Below are 22,611 nucleotides of genomic sequence, written 5' to 3'. Positions count from 1 at the left end.
GCAGTGTATATGATTTCTGTTTAAAATTAAGGGGACAGCACCACTTATTAGCACTAGGTGCCCCTGTAATGTCTGGTTAGTGCAAGAGCAGTCTTGGGCAGAGCAGGTACTTAACGGGTTAGCAGTGATATTCAGTCCACTAACCAAGTAAGTGGATAAAACTAGGACAGCCAAAAGTGGAATGGAGGAGCGGCCTAGTGGTTAGAGCTGCTAAAGTTATGAGTTTGATTCCCACTGCAGCTCCTTGTGACTCTGGGCAAGTCACTTAACATTTCATTGGCCCTTTTAAACTGCTTTGATTATGTAACTACACAGAAAAAGTGATATATCAAGTCCCATCCCCCTCCCCCCCAAAAGGCAGACCTGACTTCATCCACTGAGCTAACTAGGTACCAGGCTGAATATGGATTGATGCCCAGTTAAATTCTGGGTGACCACTGACCACACATACCTGGATATTCAGTGCTGGAGTCTGACATTGCCCAACATTGAATATCTGGCTCAGTTCTGCGGGTGGTGGTCAGTGGTTTAAAAAACCACTGACCATCATGGGTTGAATATCCCTGTAGTTTAATGAGTCTGAATGAGAGAAGAAAAATGTAAAAACCAGGTAGCCCATGAGGAAGGGTAGGAAAGGAGCAGGGTTAATAGCGCTTGCAAGACGTGAGGAAACAGAGAGAAGAGGGAGCGGTAAAGCGAGTTGGAGGCAGACTAGAAATGAAGGAAAACAAAGCAAGGAAACCAAGAGGCAAGAGAAATTTCAGTCTCATCCAAGATGGACAGCTGGGTCCCAGAGGTCCTGGTCCTGACTCTAGTACTAGTTAATACTGGATTATGCTCAGATTTCTCTAATTCAATTCTCAGATGATGTCAGTCGGGAGGAGTTGGAGGCATTTTGCATTACAGGCTTGGAACTGAAAATGACCTTGACAGCCTGGAGAAATAGAAACAGAATGAGATTCAAGTAGAAATATAAGATATTATATTTACGCCCCATTTTACTAAAAACGAGGCCGGCGCACTGAATGCTCTGTGCTGCTCCAGACACCTATAAAGTTCCTTTGAGCGTCAAGAGCAGCGCACCAGCCTGCGCTAAAAAACGCTTCCACGGTTTTGTAAAAGGAAGGGGGAGGGGGGGGGGAGGAAGGTAGAATGAAATGCATGGTGAGGTGGTAGTGGAGAAGAGGATCTGGAAGCTCCAGCAGACCACACAGTGAGTGTGCATCAGCAGTGAAGTAGTACAGCAGGACTTACAGCATGTAAGACGAGGGGATCAATTCTCCCTCTGCTCAGCATTGCCGAGGCCATTTTGGCGCACTAGTGGGGCTCTGAGCCCATTTCCAGTGTGCAAAATCTGGAAACAGTCCAAATGTCAACATAAATGAGAAGTGAGGAAAACATAAATGAGAAGAAAAAAAAGGGACGACACAATAGCAGAACTGAAACGCATCAAGGAAGAGTGAAACATTTGCTCCCATTTGCAATAAGGAACACACAAGAAGCAATGGGGCAATGGACGTTAGGAAGAACTTTATAATCATGAATGTTGTCCAGAACTGCAACGAATTACGTAGGGGGAGGAGGTAAAGCTTTTAAAGAGCAGGTTAGACACACATCTGTCACATGTTCTGATAGAGGAAACTTTTACTAGGAAGTAGAGGAATAGATTACATTAGATGCACTTCTGAGTTTCCGTACTGCTCTGTCTGATCCTGGGTTTGTTAAGATTTGGTTCCTCCCCCTATCCTATTAAGAATTGGTGTCCGCCCGTTCCTTTTCTCTAGTTTGAGCTCTTCTGATTTTCTTTGAGCTTGGCTGTTGTTCCTGGAGTGATGAATGAGGTAATGTACTTAGCCTTAGCACAGAGCAGAAGGGTGGGGGATGGGCTGCGGCTGCTTGATGGGGACAAGGGGAAGTGAGTCAGGGGAGGAGAGAGGGGCCCATTCCTGGTTGTATTCATTCACTTAACCTTCAACTTCCTTCACTAAGCCAGCTGAATGGGTGACCTTTGGCCTGTGGAACAATAGCACACCTCCTGCACCTCCAGGCTGTTGACCAAGGTCATAGATCTCTTCTGTCCACTGATGTCTTGTGGGTTAACTCTTTGCATGCTGGGTTTTGCCTGCAATAGTTTTGGTGAATTTTTAGGCTGGTATAGGTAATAAAGTCTGACAACTATAAAAACTGATGATCTTCATCTAGCCCACATGACAGGCAGAGAAAAGTTACTGGATTTTTAATGCTTACTGTATTTCTACTTCCTTCAAGAAAAGCAGGGACTACAAATTCAATAAGGTCTGCTCTAGGCTATTCTGCTCAGTGTGCAAAGATGAAAATTGGCACCCCCGGTCCCCCCCTCCTATTTGGTGTCAGCTCTGTCATAGTGTCTCCTCCTTTGTTAGTTCTAATGTAATAATCCCCCTTTTCTCCCTTCTAGTCAGCATTCCCTTCTTTTCCCTCCTCATCCTGTGTCCTGCACCATTTTCCCACAGTCCCCACTCTTTTCCTCTGCTCACATGATATCGAAGGACAATAGGGGCATTAGCATGGTGTCCCACCATTTGCAATGTGCCCTATATGACCAGACTAAAAACACCAAAGCCAATCCTGAGTTCATAGATGTAGAGCAGGAAAAGCCCCAGACTATCTGGTCACCTTGTTTGCACTTGCTCTGGATGGTGTATTGCAGGAAATGCTGATATGTTTATTTTCTGGGCAATATTCAGCCTGTAGCAGTCAGCAGTTTATACTCATTAACATCCATGGATTAAATTAGACTTGGATTTTTGATGCCAGACCATGTCCAGACATTGACATTGAATATCTGGGTACATGCCTACCTTTCTAGGACTAAGTCTGAATACCACTGCCCTAAAAGAGATAGATCAGGGGAATAAATGGCTACCACTTAGGGTTGATGTAACAGTGCCTAGGCAAGGATTGCTTTCAGTGTTCCCTTTATAACCTGAAGCATAGGTGTCAGCTGTGTGGGTACTTCAACACCCCAATATTGAGCAAACTCCTTCACTCAGTCCAATTTGCTTTGAGTTTTTAACTACTCCAATAATTTTGAAAAATTGTTCTCTATGACCTGAAGCAAATTCAAACTAGCTCAGTAGGACAGCATGGAAGGTCCCTATTCAGCTTTGCACTCAACAGTTGCCCTGCTTGCCTGTAACTAGGGTTGCCAACTAGATTCAGATTTGCCCTTCAGGGCTGATCTGGTCCTTGGTTTACCCATTGCATGCAGGGACTTGTAGTTCTTATATTCACCATTGAAGTCCCTAAGTAAAGCAAGATTACAAATCCTGCATATAGTGGGGTAAACCCAGGACTGGATTAACCACATCAGGCAAATCTGAATCCAGCTGGCAACTTTGCCATCTGCCCCAGTCAACTCAAAGACAGAACAGATTCTGCAGGCTGTCCTCCTGCTTTGATTAAACGTACCAATACCCCAAGTCCAAGAATTCACTATACTAAGAGCCTAAAGCATCAAGATCAGTCCATTGCTTGGCCAATGACTTGGGAGCTAAAAATACACAAAATCAGAGACTCAGAGTGCATATGCCAGAGATTCCAATCTTGAATTTCTGACAACCTGATGCATTATGGGGCCTACCACACTGCTTTCACTGGGTAGAATCAGGGACTACAAATACCACATTGCACTGGGGTGTAAGTTCAAAATCAGAACTTAAAAAAAAATATCCCTCTTGGAGCTGTGTAATGTGGCAGCCCTAATGAGTGAGTGAGTTAGAAAACTAATGGATGGAGGATGGTAGATGCTAACAGTGATGTGGGGGAAGAGCTGGCGGCAAATAGATGACCCTTTAGGGTACAACTGTTTGTGTTAATTTTTAAGCCAGCCACCAAGAAGAAGGGGTTAATGGATGCAGAGGACAGAGTGGGCTAACAGTGAGAGGGAGGGGAGGTAGGCGGGGAAGGGGGGGCAATTAGAGGGAGTCTGAATATTTCAGCATGGCACATGTCTGAAACTGGCCTCCTGACCTGCAGGTTTGCTCTTTCCTTCTCTCTGTCTATGTTTGTGTCTGTATGTGGGGGGAGGTGCTAGACATGAAGGTGTCTTTCAGTCTCTCTCTTCTTTTTATTTTTTCTCTCTCCATGCCTTTGTATGTGCCTCTCACTGTCTCAGCCTCTTTCTATTTCTCCCTCTGCCTGTCTCTCTCCAGCTCTCTTCTTACTGCCATTCAACTTTCTCTTTTTCTCATTCTGCTATCCTCTCTGCTGCAACCCAGCCTGCAAAATAAAAAAAAAAAAGGGCGCAAAACTTATAAAGCCAGTAAAATTCATGGACATCATGGAAGGACGCAGAGGGGTGGGAGAGAGGGAATCCCCTCCCAGCTCCTGATGCCTCTGCTTCCCTCCCCTGTGTAGCCTCAGCTGCAGCAAGAAGAAGAGGCCCAGCCGGCAAGATGACAAATCTAGGAAAAAAGGACCTTATGATTTGAATGTTTCTATTCTTTTTATTAAGAATATTTTGGGATATCAAGGATATACTTTGCCTTCTTCTGCCCTTATTTTTGTTCTGGGTAAAATCTTAATTTTTTCAAAATTTTGTGTGTTTGTTTTTCTGTTGATGGAGATTTATAATGGTATCTTGTGACTTAATATGTCTCGTCACCTTTCAATGGACAAAAATCACTTTCAAAAGGATTCTTCGGAGGCAGCAGGATCAAACACACATCTCTTGTCCTCTTTGGAATTCTCTCCCTCTGCATGCGTAAGAGTACGTACAAATGACTTTTTGTTTGAATCTTATTTGTTATGGTTTGTAAGAAGGAGAATATTAGAGTCTCCTTTTATAAAATCCTTATACAACAGGATCAGAATGAGAGATACTGTAGTCCAGGAGAGCATAAGAAGTATTGAATGGGTGTTTAATGGATTGATTAGTATAATAGTATAATGAGAGGTGTTCATGGATAACTCAGATGCAGTGAGGGATATTAATAAATGGTACCACACAAGCTGAGTTACCTGAAGTTATCCCATGTTGGGCCACTGCAATAGGCATCTGTTGAATGTATGGCTTTTAAGATGAAAGAAAGAGAATTATTTCCAAAACTGAGACTTAGCTCACAGAACACCTGTCAGAGGTTAGATTCTTATGCCTCTAGAAAGAGCTTGGGGTCCTCTCTTTGTTCATTTCATAGGGGACAGCAGTAAGAATTCAAATTAACAAAGACTGAGAGCGTTCAAAAGCTCTTGAGTCTTGGAGTTTGGGTTGAGTGGTAGCCGCGCTAGCCCCATCTCTGGGAGACCGTTTATTAGTCGTAAGCTGATCCATCTGGAGAATGTGATCCCAAAAGCTCGTGTACATCATTATCTTTGAAAAGTTCTTATTCTGATCTGATAAAAGATGTAAAAATCTGCAAAGTGCAGTCTTTCTGAACCTGAACCCTGCACTAACAAGGGAGTTAAAATTGTACTGCAATAAACCCTTAACAAGAAGCGTGAATAGACAGGCTGTTGATAAAATCCTACTTATGTGTTTTTAAGAAACATGCTTTTCTACTTGGCAGAAGACTGGAGGCTCAAGTGCAGGCTGGGATTGACCAAGAGAAGCAGCCATCCACCCAACCCCCCTCTATCCCCAGGGTCAAAGAGCAAGGCTAAGCTGTCTGCTGCCATAGCAACAGGGCCTAGCTGTCAGGGGCAGCCCTTTTCTTGCAGGCCTCAGGAGAGCCTGGGTTTTAATTACCCCGTCTCCTTCACGGTCATTAACCCCCTGATGGGGGTACTGGGCTAGAGTTTTCAGCCTTGCGTACCTGGAGTGTCAGGGGGTCTCTAGGGCATTGGGAGGGGCTTAGGCATAGCAAGAATGTGGAGGAATATAGATTTATGTGAGAGAGTCTGACTAGGAGAGATGAAACCGTTGGAACCAAAAGGGCGTAGAAAGCCAGAAATGAAGGAAAAGAGGGGAAGGAAACATTTGTGAGTAAAATAGGAGCTTTAGTGGGCTTGGCTAAGTGGGAAGATTTCAGATATGAATGAGTTGAAAAAATGGTAAGAACAAGCCATAGGAACTCCTCCAATTTTTTATTCAGTTATTTGTAGATTTTCCAGAGTAGGTAAATTCTATCAGTCCTTCAACTTTCATATGATATTGTCACACTAAAGCTTAAGTGATGGATTATTTGCTATTTTTGTGAAGATTTTTTCACACCAAAAGTACAGTTTTAGTTTTAAAACAGAGGACACTGATTACTTGAAGAACCTAATTTGCTGTGCTCCTTTGTACTTGCATGTTAGTTGGATCCAGCATTGGGATTTGGTGCCGCATCTTCATGTGCAACAACCCAATAATTTTTCTCTTATTTTATATCATCTCTTAACACACTAATTTCAGTGCAGTGTCAGTCCTTAATCAGTAGACATGCACAAAGGCTCCAACTGAAACCCCTTCCCCTAAATCTCCAGTCTTCCCAGGGAGCAGAAAAGCTGAGTGGAGAATTAAGAGTTGGGTCCCTCCTCATGGCAGTGCTGCCATTAAGCACCAGGACCGGTGTTATTTATTTAACCTTTGGCATATGTGATCATAGAGGTTTATATTCCTGGTTGTGATAATATTTTTGCCTGTCATTTTTAGGTGATAATATTTCATGGAGAAATAAAACATAAATATATAGAGAGAGACAAAAAGAGAGTATCCAATTAAAAGGCAGAAATTAGCACAAGTATTTTCTTACATAAGGTCTAATGAGCCTCTTTTTGCGTAAGATGGTACTGGCAATAGTTCTGCTTGTCCAATTGAAAGTGCACTCTGGTATGTTTTCCTATGGCCATGGAAAGGCTTCTGGATATGCTGGGAGACCTTTAGGTGTGTCTTAGATTTACACTAGTATTAAAAACTCTCATCTGGTAACTGAGGGGCTGACACAGGGTTGAATGATTTTTAATGACTATCACAGACCCCCCTCCCTTGTAAAGAAAAACAGCAGGGGTGTTGCAGGAATAAGGTGAGGTTCATTGGTGAAACTGTGTACTGTAGGAGTTGGGAGAGGGGGAAGAGCAGGTGTTGGTATTGGAACAGCAGGGACATGTATGCTGCAAGTCAGGAATGAGGTGCACACTGAGTGTGTGTCAGTCCTGGAATTGCAGAGGATGTTGCAGGCCAAGACTGAAGTGTTCTGACAAATCTGAGAGGTAGTGAAGGGTCTCAGTACTGAATTAACAGGAATTACATTAGCAGAGCTGTTGGGGGGGGGGGGGGGTCTCAGAACTGGAATAAGGTTACAGCAGGGAAGGAATTTTGCTAAAGGATTATTCTGTACTCCTATAGGGGCCACTGTTGAGCTCATGCTATCTGCTGGCTGGTTAAAACTAAAACTTTCAGTGGACTAGGGCTAAGAATTGTAGCTAGCTCAACACTCCTTAAAGTGAAGCCTTAATGCTGTTGCCTGGTTGATGAGCTCATCTTTTGCTTCCCTGTGCTGGTGTTCAGACATTGAAGTAGTGATGTGATCAAGGGAGTGTTTTACTTTATCAGGGGTAAGGGGTAGCAGAGGATCCTCATTATTATATCAGAAAGTTGTAGAGCAGGGGTATCCAACCTGCGGCCCGAGGGCCACATGCGGTCCCGAGAAGTATTTTGTGCGGCCTCGCTCGAGGGCGATGCAGTGTATTCCTCTGCTGCCCCCGGGTGTTTACCGTCATGCCAGCTCCCTCCTCTGTCTTGCTGCAGTGTTTGCACGCTTGTGTGGCCCCAGAAAATTTTTTTGGCCAATGCGGCCCAGGGAAGCCAAAAGATTGGACACCCCTGTTTTAGAGAGAACAGAACTGATGTAAGTTTTGATACCCGTTCTGTGCAAATTATACATTTTCTGTCCTTGTGTACTGTTCAGCTTGTAATTCCATCTGAGCCCCTGGACAGTAGTGACAGGTTTAACCAGTAATAGAACCTTGGAATGCTCTCAGGCATCGCATATAGTTTGGGTATAGTGGGGTGCAAAGAGAAGATAGTGGGTTGCCTAGAATAGATAGCAGGCTGGCATAGCTACAACATCCAAATGGGACAAAAACTGAGAGGAAAAAAATAAGCTCTGCCTCGGTCAACTCCTACATTTTTTGGATGTTAATCTTTTTTGTCTTTAATATTTTATTATAAATCCTTCTGGGAGGAAACTTTTATTCTATTCTAAACCTTATATTGTAAATTGTTTAATTTGGTGTGCTCAGAGAGATGGTAAATGAAATACAATCAATCAATCATTCAGCTTTGCCAAAGGAGTCACTTATGAGACTGGGGTCCTGGGCAATTACCATGCTTCCTCTTGCCCAGCCCAAACCAGACTTAGGGAAGGATAAAGGAAGTTAATAAATCAACAAAGATCATATCTACAGCCAACAAAGCAGTAGCAGCTGGTCAGAATGGGGGAGTGAAATGGTCTTTATCTTCCAGTTTTAGGTGTGTGTGATATCATTTGTGGAAGTGTAGCCAATATGGACCAATCAGATTCAGTGAACACGTGTGTGATATAGTTTGTGACTGTGTTATTCCTAGTAGTAGACTGCAGCAATATTTTGGGCATTTTTCCCTTCACCTCATCAACACCAACAACTTGAAGATTCCTTGCAGCTCAGCCTGCGGCATGAAAGTAAAACCTAAGCATGAGGCCTCTGAGCTGCTGCAGGATTCAAGGCACAGTCTTGTTTTCATGCCCTCCGGCATGGTAATAATAACACCAAGCTCTGCTGGAGGGGATGGTCTTCCTCCTTTTAACTGACAGAAGAGCAGTTTTCATGTGCACCCCTGTCCTGACTCCCAGCAGCACTTGGTTCACCAGGATGAATGGTATTTGAAAATTATGCAGCCAATATTCAGCCATCCTGGTCAGCATTTTTAAATATTGGCTGTGGCAGTCAATATAACCAGCACCAGTGGCCAGCGCTGAATATCAGATAAGTGATGAATTCTGGAACCTATTCAGATAGTATTCAGTTAGTGCCTCTGAATATCCTGACCAACAGTACTTATTTGGATAGCAGGTGTTCTTATCTGGATAAGTGTTTTTGAATATTGACCCATAATGTATTTATTTATGCCCTATTTCTCAATCAAACCAGGGCAGCTCACAATGTTAACTAGTAATAATCTTTTTAAAATTGCTTTCCCTTGATGAGATACCTTTGCTCTGCAAAGTCTAGATATTTAGAAATGGAATAGCTCATGCCAGCTATTCTAGGACTGCCCACAAAACAAAAGCTTTGTAAAGCTTGAATGAATAAATACATAAATGAACAAATAAATAAATGGAAAATTCTTTGAAGAAAAGTCTAGCCTTTCCAAGCCTTTTTCACACTGGGGTATTCCTAATTTATTTCATTTCAGATATCCCAACACATTTTTGAGGATTTGTGCAGTCCAGGAGTTTGCTTTCCAGACTATTTGCTGCATTGTAAGTAAAGGTTTTCCAAAGTGCTTTTAGGAGAGAGCGAGAGAGAGCAACAGACAAAGACAGACTGGGCCTGATTGCTGGAGGCTTTTTACCTATTCTGGATCTGACACAGAAGGTTGTGGGCAGTATTGTGCAGGAGGAGATGGATGGAACTGCATTAGCTTATGTTATATGGAGAATTCATTTTAAAATATTTGGTCTTAATCTATAAATCCTTAAAGGATGACAACCCTCTTTGCATTGCTACCTCTTTAAAAATCTATCAGTCAACAAGAGCTTTGCATTCAGTGGACAAAGGTGTTCTTGATGTGCCTTCTTTTTAATACACAAGATTAGATGAATGTCATACTGCTCTGTTCATGTTATGGGTCTGATTCTGTGGAATGCATTGTCACTTCAATTATACTATGTGCAATCTTTGCTTTCCTTTAGAAAGCATTTTAAAACTAATCTTTTTATGCAAGCATTCTCTATAGAATAGGGTTGTCTCTGATTATGATGATGGGGTGTATGATTTTCATTGTAGTACCTTATTTTTAGTGGCATGTGGTGATATTTATAGCAGGGGATTCAGTACATGTGCTTAACCAAGGGTATCCAACCTTTGGCCTTTGCCAGGTTGGGTTATCAAGATTTCCACAATGAATATGCACAAGATCTATCTGCATACAATGGAGGCATTACATGCAAATTGATCTTATGCATATTCATTGAGGAAATCCTGAAAAATAGCAAACCTCAAATGGATCTCAGGAAACTACACAGTAAATTAATGACCGTATCAAAGCTATTATTTGTAAGAGAGGAAAAGGATCTCAAAAACCTGCTCAGATAAAATAACACTTATAATTTGAGACTTACAGGTTGCAGATTTTCTGTCATTGATTTTAAATTTAATTTTTTTTGTTTGTTGTTTAAAATACGTCAAGGGGTGATACTTATGCCTCCATTGTTGCATTATACAAAAAAGGGGACATTTAATTTGAGACAAGAATCTCTCTTTTGATTTCCTGAAATTAAGGGTATAAAATATACTAGAATGTTTAACTCTACATGGGCCTATCAAGCAGCTAAATCTTGGAAAACCCTACCAGATTAGATTAGTCAACATTGCAATTATAAAGGTTTTAACATTTCTGGCGCCTACCTTTGACAAGAATTGTGTCTATGGAGGCGCCTTTGAACTTCTAAGGTGTGACCTTAGATGTTCTAAGGCACTTCTGTAGTCGCGATGAAGACACTGTTTTTCTAGGCGCCAATAGGCACCTTCATATTTTTTTACATAATTTTAAAATCGTTTTAAAATGGCTTTTACCAATTAAGTTACTGTATATACTCGAATATAAGTTGATCCGAATATGTCTTCCAAAGGAGGAAAATGGTTGACTCGAATATGTCGGGCAGCTTAATAGTCAAGTGTCCTGCTCCGTCAGGCTCTGCACCCAGACCCCTTCCTTCCTCCCTTCCCTGTCAGGCTCTGCATCCAGCACCCTTCCATCCTCCCCTCCCCTGTCAGGCTCTGCACCCAGCACCCTTCCATCCTGTCAGGCTCTGCCCTCTCCCTCCCAGGCTCTGCCCTCTGTCCCCCCTCTCTTCCCTATCTTCCTACCTCTGCCGATCATTGGTGGAGGTGCAGTGGGCAGGAGCAAGCTTTCTGAACTCCTGCCCCGCTACTAACCGGCTGCGTGGATCCACTTAGTCCATTTCAGTTGCACGAGCAGCAGTGCAATTTGGTGGTGCTTCTCGGCACTGAGCGACTTCATTACTGGCTCCCGCAAATTCTCGCCCAACCGCGGGAGCCAGTAAGGAAGCCACTCAGCTCTGAGAAGCAGTGACAAATTGTGCTGCTGCTCGTGCTGCTGAAATGGACTAAGTGGATCCGTGCAGCCGGTTAGCAGCGGGGCAGGAGTTCAGAAAGATTGCTCCTGTCCGCTCCACCTCCACCAACGATCGGCAGAGGTAGGAAGATAGGGCAGGGAGGAGGAAGGGGGCAGAGCCTGGCCGCGACAGCCTTAAAAAATTTTGGGAGGAAACATTGACCCGAATATAAACCAGGACCCCCATTTTTGGGCCAATTTTTTGGCCCCAAAATCCCGGTTTATATTCGAGTATATACAGTAGGTGCCAGTAGGGCACCTACCAATGCCTGTTTATAGAATATGGGCCTTAATGCATTATATAACAAATATCTGTTCAATAAACTTGTGGACACTTAATACATTATATAGCAATTGTTAAAGAAATTACTGTGGGATGCTCCCATTCCCAGAGAAAACAGCAAAAGGGGCTTGGTAGCTCCATATACTGTATCACCTCTTCTTCCCGAGAGCAAACAGCAAGATGGACTTGGCAGTTTCATCATATCTTATCTCTCAGTAGGAGGTGATAGGCTGGGACTGCCAACCCCTTCTTCTTTTTCTGAGGCTGGGATGTTCCCACTCCCAGAGAAAACAGTAAGAGCTTGGCGACCCCCATTTTACCTCTCAACCTCAAAAAAAACAGCACACCACTGCCCTATCACAGTTACATCACATGAAGTGGTGAGGGAAAAGGTGTGGGACTGTATACCTTCCCCTTTCTATCCTCCCTCCAGTATCTCATGTTGTTCCATCCTGGCTCTTTATCAATGTTGCATAATGATAGCTATGGCACTTTTACAGGTTCATGTGTGTCTCCCTTTGTTTTAAAAATTTGGAAGAGACACAGGTAGAGCTTCCAGTGCTTTAGTAGCTCTTTTTTGGGCATTCAAATTTGCTCCATGTCCATATTGTTTTTAAAAGTTAGCATTCTGTTTTAATGAACTACTACCAACACATTTCAAATGTTCTAGAGTCCAGTTGGACTGGTTGAAGCTTTTAAGAAAAGCCTTTCAGAAATGTTATCCCCCTTGACTAAGCACATTATGGATTTAGAGGGCTAAGGGTGTCCTGCAAACCTCAGCAAACCACTTAACTTTGGCAACACATTAGAATAAGATTTTCTACTTGACCACAATACTTAGAAAATACATAGGTAGCTAGGACAAACGCCAACTCAGAGTTATACAGTACTGTACTTGTGAAAATGGGAGATAGCAAAATGAAACTAAATACCCACGGATCGGTGCTAGGAAACACACAGCCCTCTCTGTTGGGCACACCCCCCATGCTGGGGTACCTGCAAGATCCATTCATTTACATATCTATTGTCCAGCCAGCCACTACTCAGCTCCTCTTACCGCATATCCTGGCACCATAGCTACAGCTTGCATTGTGCCTTTCCTCATGCACACAGATCATTTCCTGGAGAAATTTTGTATATCTTGAACGAAGGATCTTCCACACAGTACCAGTAATCCCCAGATCAGAAAGACTATTTAGAAGTATGGTGTGATTGATCAAATCAAATGATATGGATAGATCCAGTGAAATGACAAGAAGAATATTGCTATGTTCCAGATGGGTGTGAACTTTACTCAGCACTGATGTAATAATTGTTTCTATACTACAGTGAAGGCGAAAGCCTGACTGTCGAAGATGCAGTGCCAGAGTTCTTTCAACATATTGGCTAAGCTGCAAGTAAACTTTTTTCCAAAGATTTTTGAAACAGTGCAGATTCAAAACAATTCTGTATTGGATGGGCAGGGATAGTCTCATGATGGGGGTTTATAAAATTGGACGCAAAGTAGCCTGTTTCCATTGTGGAGGAACAACACCTGTTTCTAAACTACGATTGACAATGAGTAGGATAAATAGGACTAAACCATGGTGTGGGTTCTTTAGTAAAAATTAGGGCTTTGGATTGAGATAACAAGTAGTAAGCTTCATAGAAGAAAGGATCTTGTTCATGGAACATTGGATTTGGACATCAAAATCACTTCAACGGGGTATACCAGCACGGACCTGATTTTCTAGAGAGGATGAACTCTGCAGACCATCAGAAGGGCCAGCAGTAAGAATTTGGGGGAGCACAGGGAGATCAGCTATCTGGGCATGTTAAGAACATAAGAAGTTGCCAACGCTGAGGCAGACCAGAGGTCCATCTTGCCCAGCGGTCCGCACCCGCGGCGGCCCATCAGGCTTAATTGCCTGAACAGTGCCCCTGACTAATTTTGTAACTGCCTCTAATCCTCTAATCCTATCCCTATAACCTACTAGTGAGGTTGTATTTGCCTGGTAGTTATCTGGTCACTGGCACTGAATATGTACGGGTGGATAATTAATAACTTCTGGGTTCAACCTACATCCCCCCCTCCAGACTGCCCTGGCACTAAATGTGCAACAGTCTCGGATTAACTACCACTGAATATCTGCTCTTGGACTGGTCAGTATGATTGAACCAGGCAGAAGCTTGCCTGCTTAAATCATGTTTCATATCGATCCCAGAATAGTTGGACCAGCTCAATGGAATATGAAGGGACCTAGATTAGATTCTTGGGCTAGACTGCTCAACTGAATTGCTGATGGGGTGCAAGTCCCTATCACTGTGCAAAGGTGACACCTAGTGGCTGGATTTGAGGCCTATCATTGCAGAGTTCTGCAAATATCCGTATTCCTTGGTCACCATACCAGAACTGTCACTGCAATAATTGGGCAAAGTGAAATGGGAGGAGATAAAACATAAAATAGGGTAGTTCTAGGTAGTTCTGGATTGAAGCTCATTGCACCAGATCTCAGTGCTGGTTGTATCTGAGCTAGAATCCTGAAGAAATTACTAAGTCAGAGCTTCTCAAATTTGTCCTGGTGACCCTATGGTTGGATGGAGAAGCTAGGCCCAGGACAGGGGCAAGCAAGACAGAAACCAGGCAGCAGCCGGAATCAGGCATGGAACAGGAACCATAGGTAGAGCAGGAACCAGATGTAGAGCCGGAATCAGATGTGAGATTAAATGTAAAATAGGAATCAAACATGAAGTAAGTAGAAAAGAACTTGCACTGAAGCAGCAAAAGGAGCTGGGATGGCAGTAGACATGATAGTGCCACCAAAAACTGTTGAACCAGCAAAGGTGTGTCTGGCTGGACTTCCTTATGTACTGCCATTAATAAGAATGTAAGAACATAAAAATTGCCATACTGGGACAGACCGAAGGTCCATCGAGCCCATTATCCTGTTTCCAATAGTGGCCAACCCAGGTCAAAAATACCTGGCAAGATCCCAAAGAATAGAACAGATTTTCAGTTGCTTATCCTAGAAATTAGCAGTGGATTTTCCCAAGTCCATCTTAATAATGGCTTATGGGATTTTCTTTTATGAAGTTATCCAAACCTTTTTAAACCCTGCTATGCTGCTTATTTACATGTTGAGTGAATAAATATTTTCTCTGGTTTGTTTTAACTCTACTATAGTAGCTTCATTGCATACCCTCTAGTTCTAATATTTTTGGAAAGAGTAAACATGTGATGCATATCTACCCATTCCACTCCACTAAGTATTTTATAGACCTCTATTATATCTCCCCTGAACCAGCTGTTTTCCAGACTGAAGAATCTTAGCTGCTTTAGGCTTTTCTCATAGGGAAATCAATCATCCCATCACTTTTATCATTTTCGTTGCCCTTCTCTGTACCTTTTCTAATTCTGATATATTTTTTTGAGCTGTAGTGACCAGAATTGCACACAGTATTTGAGGTGTGGCCACACCATAGATTGATACAAGGGCATTATACTATTCTCATCATTGTTTCCCATTCTTTTCCTGATAATTCCTAACATTCTATTTGCTTTCTTAGCTACTGCCGCTGCACACTGAGCTAAAGGTTTCAATGATGACAACTAGATTGATACCTTGATTACTTTGTTGCTCAAATTAGGATAACTACTGTATAAAAAATAAAGATAAAATTACTTGCCGTTAGTTTTCAAGGACCAATCACGTCAAAGAATGATGCTTCTCTGGGCGGTTGTATCCTTACGCACACAGATGCTCATATCATTGACAGACTCTTGCTTACACGACGTACATGTCATCTATTTTTAATGATGACAACTAGATCTTTTTCCTGGGTGGAGACTCCTAATGTGAAACCCTGCATCACATAGCTATAGTTGAGGATCATTTTTCCCACATGCATCAGTTTGTTCTTGCTCACAGTAAACATCTACCATTTTGATGCCCACTCCCAGTCTCACAAGGACCTCTTGCAGTTTTTCATAATCCTCTTGTTACTTAATAACTTTGAATAACTTTGTGTCATCAACAAATTTAATTATCTCATTAGTTATTCCATCTCTAGATTATTGATAAATATGTTAAAAAGCAGTGGTCCCCCACTGTTTACCTTTCGCTTTTGAGAATACTGACCATTTAACCCTATTCTCTGTTTTCTAGCTTTTAACCAGTTCTTAATCCATAATAGAACATTACCTCCTCGCCCATGACTTTCTAATTTCCTCAGATGTCTTTCATGAGGTACTTTTTCAAATGTTTTTTGAAAATCAAGATATACAATATCGACCTTTATCCACATGCTTATTCACTCCTTCAAAGAAATGTAGAAGATTGGTGAGGCAATTTTTCCGTTGACTAAATCCATGTTGGCTTTATCTCATTAATACATGCTTATGTATGTGATCTGCAATTTTGTTCTTTATAATAATGCCTACCATTTTGCCTGGCACTGACAGACTCACCAGTCTATAATTTTCCAGATCAGCTCTAGAGCACTTTTTTAAAATTGGCGTTATATTGGCCACCCTCTAGTCTTCTGGTAACATGTTGGATTTTAAAGATAAATTACTAACAGTAGCTCTGCAAGTTAATTTTTAAATTATATCAGTACTCTGTGATGTGAGTCATCCGGTCCAGGCGATTTGCTACTCTTCAGTTTTTCAAATTGTCCCATTACATCTTCCAGTTTTACAGAGATTTGTTTTAGTTTCTCTGTCTCATCAGTATTGAATACCATTTCCTGCCCTGCTATCTCTCCCATATCTTCCTTGGTGAAGACCTCAGTGAAGACACTTCTTGTAGGTCTAGTTCAGTGTCTCTCAAACTGTGTGCCCTGAAGAGATTCTGGGTGTGCCCCGAGAAATTCCAGAATTTTACTTTATTTTTAAAAATTTCCTTCATAAATATACACTAGAATAGATGACATGTACATCGTGTAAGCAAGAGTCTGTCAATGTTATGAGCATCTGTGTGTGTAAGGATACAATCTCCCAGAGAAGCATCATTCTTTGACATGATTGGTCCTTGAAAACTAACGGGAAGTAATTTTATCAAGGCTTTGGTACCGTTTGTTCTTTGCAAACTTTGATTTATCTTTGCGAACTTGGATTTTCAGCTCCGACAGAAATTAAATCTAAAAAAAGAGAAAACTTTAGTTGGTGGATGATGAAATGCGTGTTTGCTTGTCGACTGTCGAGCTGCATTTTGAGTTAATTTGCACTCAAAAACAAGCCCATCATCTCATTGATTAGCAATTCTATCTACTTTAGGGGTCCTTTTACTAAGGTGCACTTAATCAGCGCGCCTTAGTAAAACTACCCCTTAGTTTCACTGTTATTACAATTACCTATACATAGCTTAAAGAACTTTAAATAAATACTCTCAAATGTAATATTTTGTTGCTTTTGCAATTTTATAATTTCAATTATAAAGAGCTGTGAAAAACATTTGCTCCGTTTAGTGTGCCATGAAAAACATTTGCTCCATTTAGTGTGCCAGAGCTAGAAAAGTTGGAGAGACACTGGTCTAGTGGGATTCTTGGCAAATGCTTACAGGATAACCACAGCAGATAAATTTGTATATGCTGTCTCTCCAGTATCTGCTAACTTCTCTTATGCAAATCCATTGTGCGTGCTGCTGACCTGGTTCAGGGTCAGCCACATGCAGTGTGCAAGAGCCACTGTGCACTGTCCCGGCAAACAAGTGCAGCTGGTGCTGAAGATAAGGAGCAGTCAAGCTGGAAGGAAGATGGTGTCCAGCAGTCGAGGTAACTGCCTGGGATCCCCGGCTGATCAGAAAGGCTTCCCTCTGACGTCAGCTCTGACATCGGAGGGAAGCCCTCCAGTTAGCTTTGGTCGAGGGGGGTCTGGCGCGAGGGTGGGGGACTGCTGGACTTGTAGGCGATAGTGAAGGGTTGTAGACAGGTGAGTATAGTGTGTGTTGGGGGGCTCACCATATCCTATAATGGTGTTCTGGTGAGATATTTATGTGGCACCCTTTGTGTGAAGTTCACAGCAGTGCCCTGTAAGGTGCCCCACTGTTCTGTTGCCATGTCTGGGTGGCCTGTCCATCACAATGCTGGCCTCTCCCAAATGGTCTTGTTCTGGGCATTTGGGACTTAAGACAAATTTTTGGTTGAAAATGTGGTATAAAGATAGACCTACTGGCGGTCTGGACAATCAATGGCCTGGACATTCAAATAGACAATTTTTGAAATAAAACAAAATTCTAGATGTATTTTTCAAGAATGGACATTTTACCACTGCCGACTTTGGGCATCTAGCGCCATACGTCCGAATTGGACTTAGATGTTTCTTTTGAGTATGCACCTCCTTGCAAATACAGGACCACAAACTAAAAGTCCTAATATACACAAATGAAACCCTAAGATGCCAGGCTCTGCGTACAGTATAACACCAGAGAAATAAAAAGAAATATTTCTTTCTGAACAGTGCAAATTATAGACAGCAGATGTAAATTCTGAAAACTGACACATTTCAATCACTAAATTGAAAATAAAATCACTTTTCCTACCTTTTTTGACAGGTGATTTTTTTTTTTTTTGATTCATCTTTTTCCCAGGCTATGGTTACACTTTTTTCTGTCTGTGCTCTTAATTATGGGCTTCTTCTATTAAACTGCGCTAGCAGTTTCTAGCGCAGGGAGCCGCGCTGAATACCCCGCACTGCTCCTGATGCTCATAGAGTTCCTATGAGCATCAGGAGCAGTGCGGGCCATTCAGCGCGGCTCTCTGTGCTAAACTGTTAGCGCTATATCATTCAATTCTATGTGAGTTACAAAATGCATGCATAATTTAAAACAATAAACAACTTAAAACAAAACTCCATATAAGTTGCAATCTACTAACGCAATATTAACAACCAACCTAAAAATACAGTAATCCTTCCCATCATCACTGCATCTCATCTCATCTCACCTCTCCTAGATGCCTAAATAATGTTGCTCAGACAATACCGTTTTGAACAATTTCCTAAAAGTTATCAATGAGGTAGCCCCCATCCAGGAGGATGCTACTCCCCTAGTGGAATAACATAACATAAAATTTTATTTGTATACCATGATACATTGTGAAGTTCGATGCGGTTAACAAAAATTAACTAAAGACCGTACATAAGTGATGAGGGTACAGGTTCAAACAGCTTAGGAGCAAGACAAGGTCAGCATCGGGTAAAATCATGGTAAATTAATACGAAAAACCCAAGTAAGTAAACAGCCTGCGAATACAGTTAAAGTTATAGAAAGGGATTCCCAAATACGCCTTTAAGGATACGGAAGGCTGCTTTCCACTCCTGATATAGGCTGAAGAAATGGCTGTATGAATCCACCTTGAAAAGGTTGCTTTAGAAGCTGGTTGACCCTTACCAGCACAAAGAGATGATCCAACTGTTGAAACTCATTCGTCACTTCCAGATAACAAAGCAGCATATCCAACAATTTCAGGACTTTGTCCCTCTTCTTGCATTCTGAGAGCACGAAGGCAGGTAGCCGTGCTTCCTGGCTGATGTGAAAATTAAATATTACTTTCGGCAAGAAAGATGGTACAGTACGCAGTATTATTGCAGACTCCAACATTCTAAGGAAGGAGTTCTCTGCTGAGTGCCTGCAGTTCTAACACCCTTCGGGTTGAAGTGATCATCACTAAAAATGCCACTTTAACCATGAGGTCCAACAATGAAGGCTGCTCCAGAGGCTCATATGGAGTTCTAGTAAGCACCTGCAGGCCAAGATTAAGACTCCATGATGGAAAAGGATATCATACTGAAGGATGCAGGTGCAAAACCCCCTTCAGAAACTTGGCCACATCTGGGTGCAAGGCCAAGGTCTTCTTGTGCCCTTGAGATCTGAAACATGAAAGACTCGCTACTTGGACTTTGGGGAGCAAATTGCCAGGCATTTTTTAAGACCCTCTTGCAAGAATGCTAGGACCAAAGAGATCAAAGCTGAAACTGGGTCCTCACTCTTCTGTGCAAACCAGGCCTGGAAATGTTTCCAGGCTTTTGCAAAGGCAGCTAATATTGTCTGCTTCTTGGATTTAGGAGGTTGGCAATCACCACTTCCGAATAGCCTTTGCATGCTCAGGCTGCATGCTCAAGAACCATGCCATTAGACCAAAGCACTCTGGATCCTCCAGGATGATTGGGCCCTGTGTGAGCAACCCTGGCTGGCATAGTAGCCCGAGACTCTGGTTACCTTGTAGACAGATGAGATCTGAATACCACGGACACCTTGGTCAGTCTGATGTGACCAGAACTACCAGCCCTGGGTGTGACATTATTCTTCGCAGGACTCTGCCTATCATAGACTAAGGAGTATTCCCTACTGTATCTTGTAATTACCTGAATCTTGCTATGTACGGTAGTTCTATCGGAAAAATTCCAGATATCTTCTAATTTGTAACATTCTACCATAACATGTAATTTACTTGAACGTTGTTTATGTAATTCTCTCGGTAATGTCCAGATCTCTTCTAATTGTAAACCGCTTAGAACCGCAAGGCACAGGCGGAATAGAAATCACTAATGTAATGTAATGTATGGAGGGAAGACATATTGAAGCCCTACCTGTGGCCATGGTTGCATCATAGTGTTCAAGCTTTCGCTTCCTGGCTCGTATCGTTTGGCTGAAGAACCGAGCTGCGTTCTTGTTAGCCCTGATGCCATCAAATTGAACATCGAGTGCCCCCAATGATTCACAATGCTGCTGAACACCTCTGGAGATAGTGTCCATTCTCTGATATCTAGAGCAGGGCTGCCCAAGTCCGGTCCTCGAGATCTACTGGCAGGTCAGGTTTTCAGGATATCCAAAATGAATATGTATGAGAGAGATTTGCATACCAAGAAAGCAGTGCAGGCATATCTTTCTCATGTATATTCATTGTGGATATCCTGAAAACCTGGCCTGCCAGTAGATCTCGAGGACCGGACTTGGGCAGCCCTGATCTAGAGTCTTCCAGCTGAGAAAATCTGTGTGTACATTGTCCACTCCTACATGTGCCGCTGAGAGGGCCATTAAATGGATCTCGGCACACTAAAACAACATTTGAGCTTCAGGCATAGAGAGCACTCTTGGTGTCCCCCTGCCAAAGCGGCCCAGGGAAGCAAAAAGGTTGGACTCCCCTGCTCTAATAAGAACATAAGAAGTGCCAGAAATAAATCAATTCTGATTAAAGATTGGCTGACCGAAACCAACCCCGACTTCGTTCTACTCACTGAAACCTGGCTGCTATCAGACACAGATATTATTATCAAAGACTGCCTTCCCCCAGGCTTCAAGATTTTGTCCCTAGCCAGAACCTGGGGAAGGGGAGGCGGACTAGCAATAATCTTCAAAGATCACCTAAACTGCACCACACTTAACACCAAATCCTCCCCCAACCTAGAAATTCTAGCCGCCTCACTAACTTCAAAGTCCTTAGCCTCCTCCCTAACAATCACACTGTGCTACATCCCTCCAAAAAAATGGACCCCAGCCAAAGAAGACTTCGCAGAATTTCTACTATCCAACACTCTAGCTAGTCCATATAACCTTTTATGTGGAGACATCAACATTCACCTAGAGCAAACAGACCTTCCAGACATTACAAACTATCAATTACAAACTAGAACAAATACAAGACTGGCTTACCTTAAATAAATTAGCTTTAAATATTAACAAGACCAAAACTATGCTATTTAATTGGAAAAAAGACATACTATTATCAAAACCGTTTGTACTTAACAATATTACTCTTAACCTAGTATCCACTGTCAAAATCCTCGGGGTTTTTTTAGATGATAATCTGACTTATCATGAACACATCTCCCATATTGTCAAAAATTGTTTCTTTAAACTACGTCAGATCAGATCAATTACCAAATTTCTAAGTTTACCTTCATTAAAGATCCTAATTCATTCTTTTGTTATATCGAAAATTGACTATTGTAACGCCTTATTTATTAATATTACACAAAAAGAAAAAAGGAGATTACAGATCATCCAAAATACAGCTATAAAACTAATATATAATGCAAAAAAATATGATCATGTCTCCCCACTACTTAAAGACGCTCATTGGTTACCAATAAGTCATAGGACTCTGTTCAAAACAATGCTTCTCATCTCTAAGACTTTATTATCCAACGAACCTCAATTTATCTCAAAATCATTAATCCCTTATATAACCCAACGCCCATTACGATCATCTGAACAAAACCTTCTAACAGTACCGTCTCTGAAAATCATAGGTACACGAAGAGCCGACATGTTTACAGTAATGGGACCACAATGGTGGAATGCACTTCCCCAATATATTAGAACTGAACAGGACATTACAACTTTTAAAAAATTACTAAAAACTTATTTATTTAAAGACGCTTTTACTCCTGATTGACCTAAGAATACTTTTTAATATTGGCTTAAACCTTATCGTTTTATTCCTTTTAAATAAAAAAATAAAAAAAAAACACTTACTTAAAGATCATCTTTAATCTCAAAGTGTTTATTTGCTTTAGAGATAGCCTTATCTTGTGTTTTGATAAAGTTAAACCTAGCCTTTTGTTTTTCCCTTTTTTCTAACCCAACATTGTAACTTTATTTTATTCCTTACCCCTCATGTATGTTTTGGATGAAATTTATAGTGTAATATGTCAATATTTGTTATATTTTAGCTTCTTGAATAATTTTACTCTGAATATGTACATCGCCTAGAAATTTTTTAATAGGCGATTCATCAAATATTTAATAAAACTTGAAACTTGAAACATATCTGACTTTTGGTCACTAATCTCGCAACTAGACTACTTCAACCCCCCCCCCCCATCGCAACCCACCAAAGAGGCCATCAGTTAGACCTGGTGACATTCTCCGTCAAAGAACCATCCACCCCAAAATTCTACAGGAAACAAGACAACTGGACAGACTCCCTATGGTCCGACCACAAACTATGCCACTTCTCCATTCACTGCTAACAAAAAAACCACCAAAAACAGAATATCAAGAAACACCAAAACTCACACCACTAGAGGTAAAATCGACCCGGCCGAATT

General features: G+C 41.8%; 1 long non-coding RNA gene across 1 annotated transcript in view; it reads left to right on the top strand.

The window, feature by feature from the left end:
- Positions 1 to 1,722: 1,722 nt before the first annotated feature.
- Positions 1,723 to 22,611, top strand: part of LOC117368947 — a 132,138-nt gene continuing 111,249 nt past the window's right edge. The window contains exons 1-2 of the long non-coding RNA XR_004541041.1: positions 1,723 to 1,841; positions 9,356 to 9,422. This is a non-coding gene — a long non-coding RNA (uncharacterized LOC117368947). The remainder of the gene's footprint in view (positions 1,842 to 9,355; positions 9,423 to 22,611) is intronic.

The sequence above is a fragment of the Geotrypetes seraphini genome, chromosome 11 (genome assembly GCF_902459505.1).
Source record: "Geotrypetes seraphini chromosome 11, aGeoSer1.1, whole genome shotgun sequence".
NCBI classification, from domain to species: domain Eukaryota; kingdom Metazoa; phylum Chordata; class Amphibia; order Gymnophiona; family Dermophiidae; genus Geotrypetes; species Geotrypetes seraphini.
The sequence above is the reverse complement of the archived record's forward strand: the minus strand, read 5'-3'. Positions and strand labels throughout refer to the sequence as shown.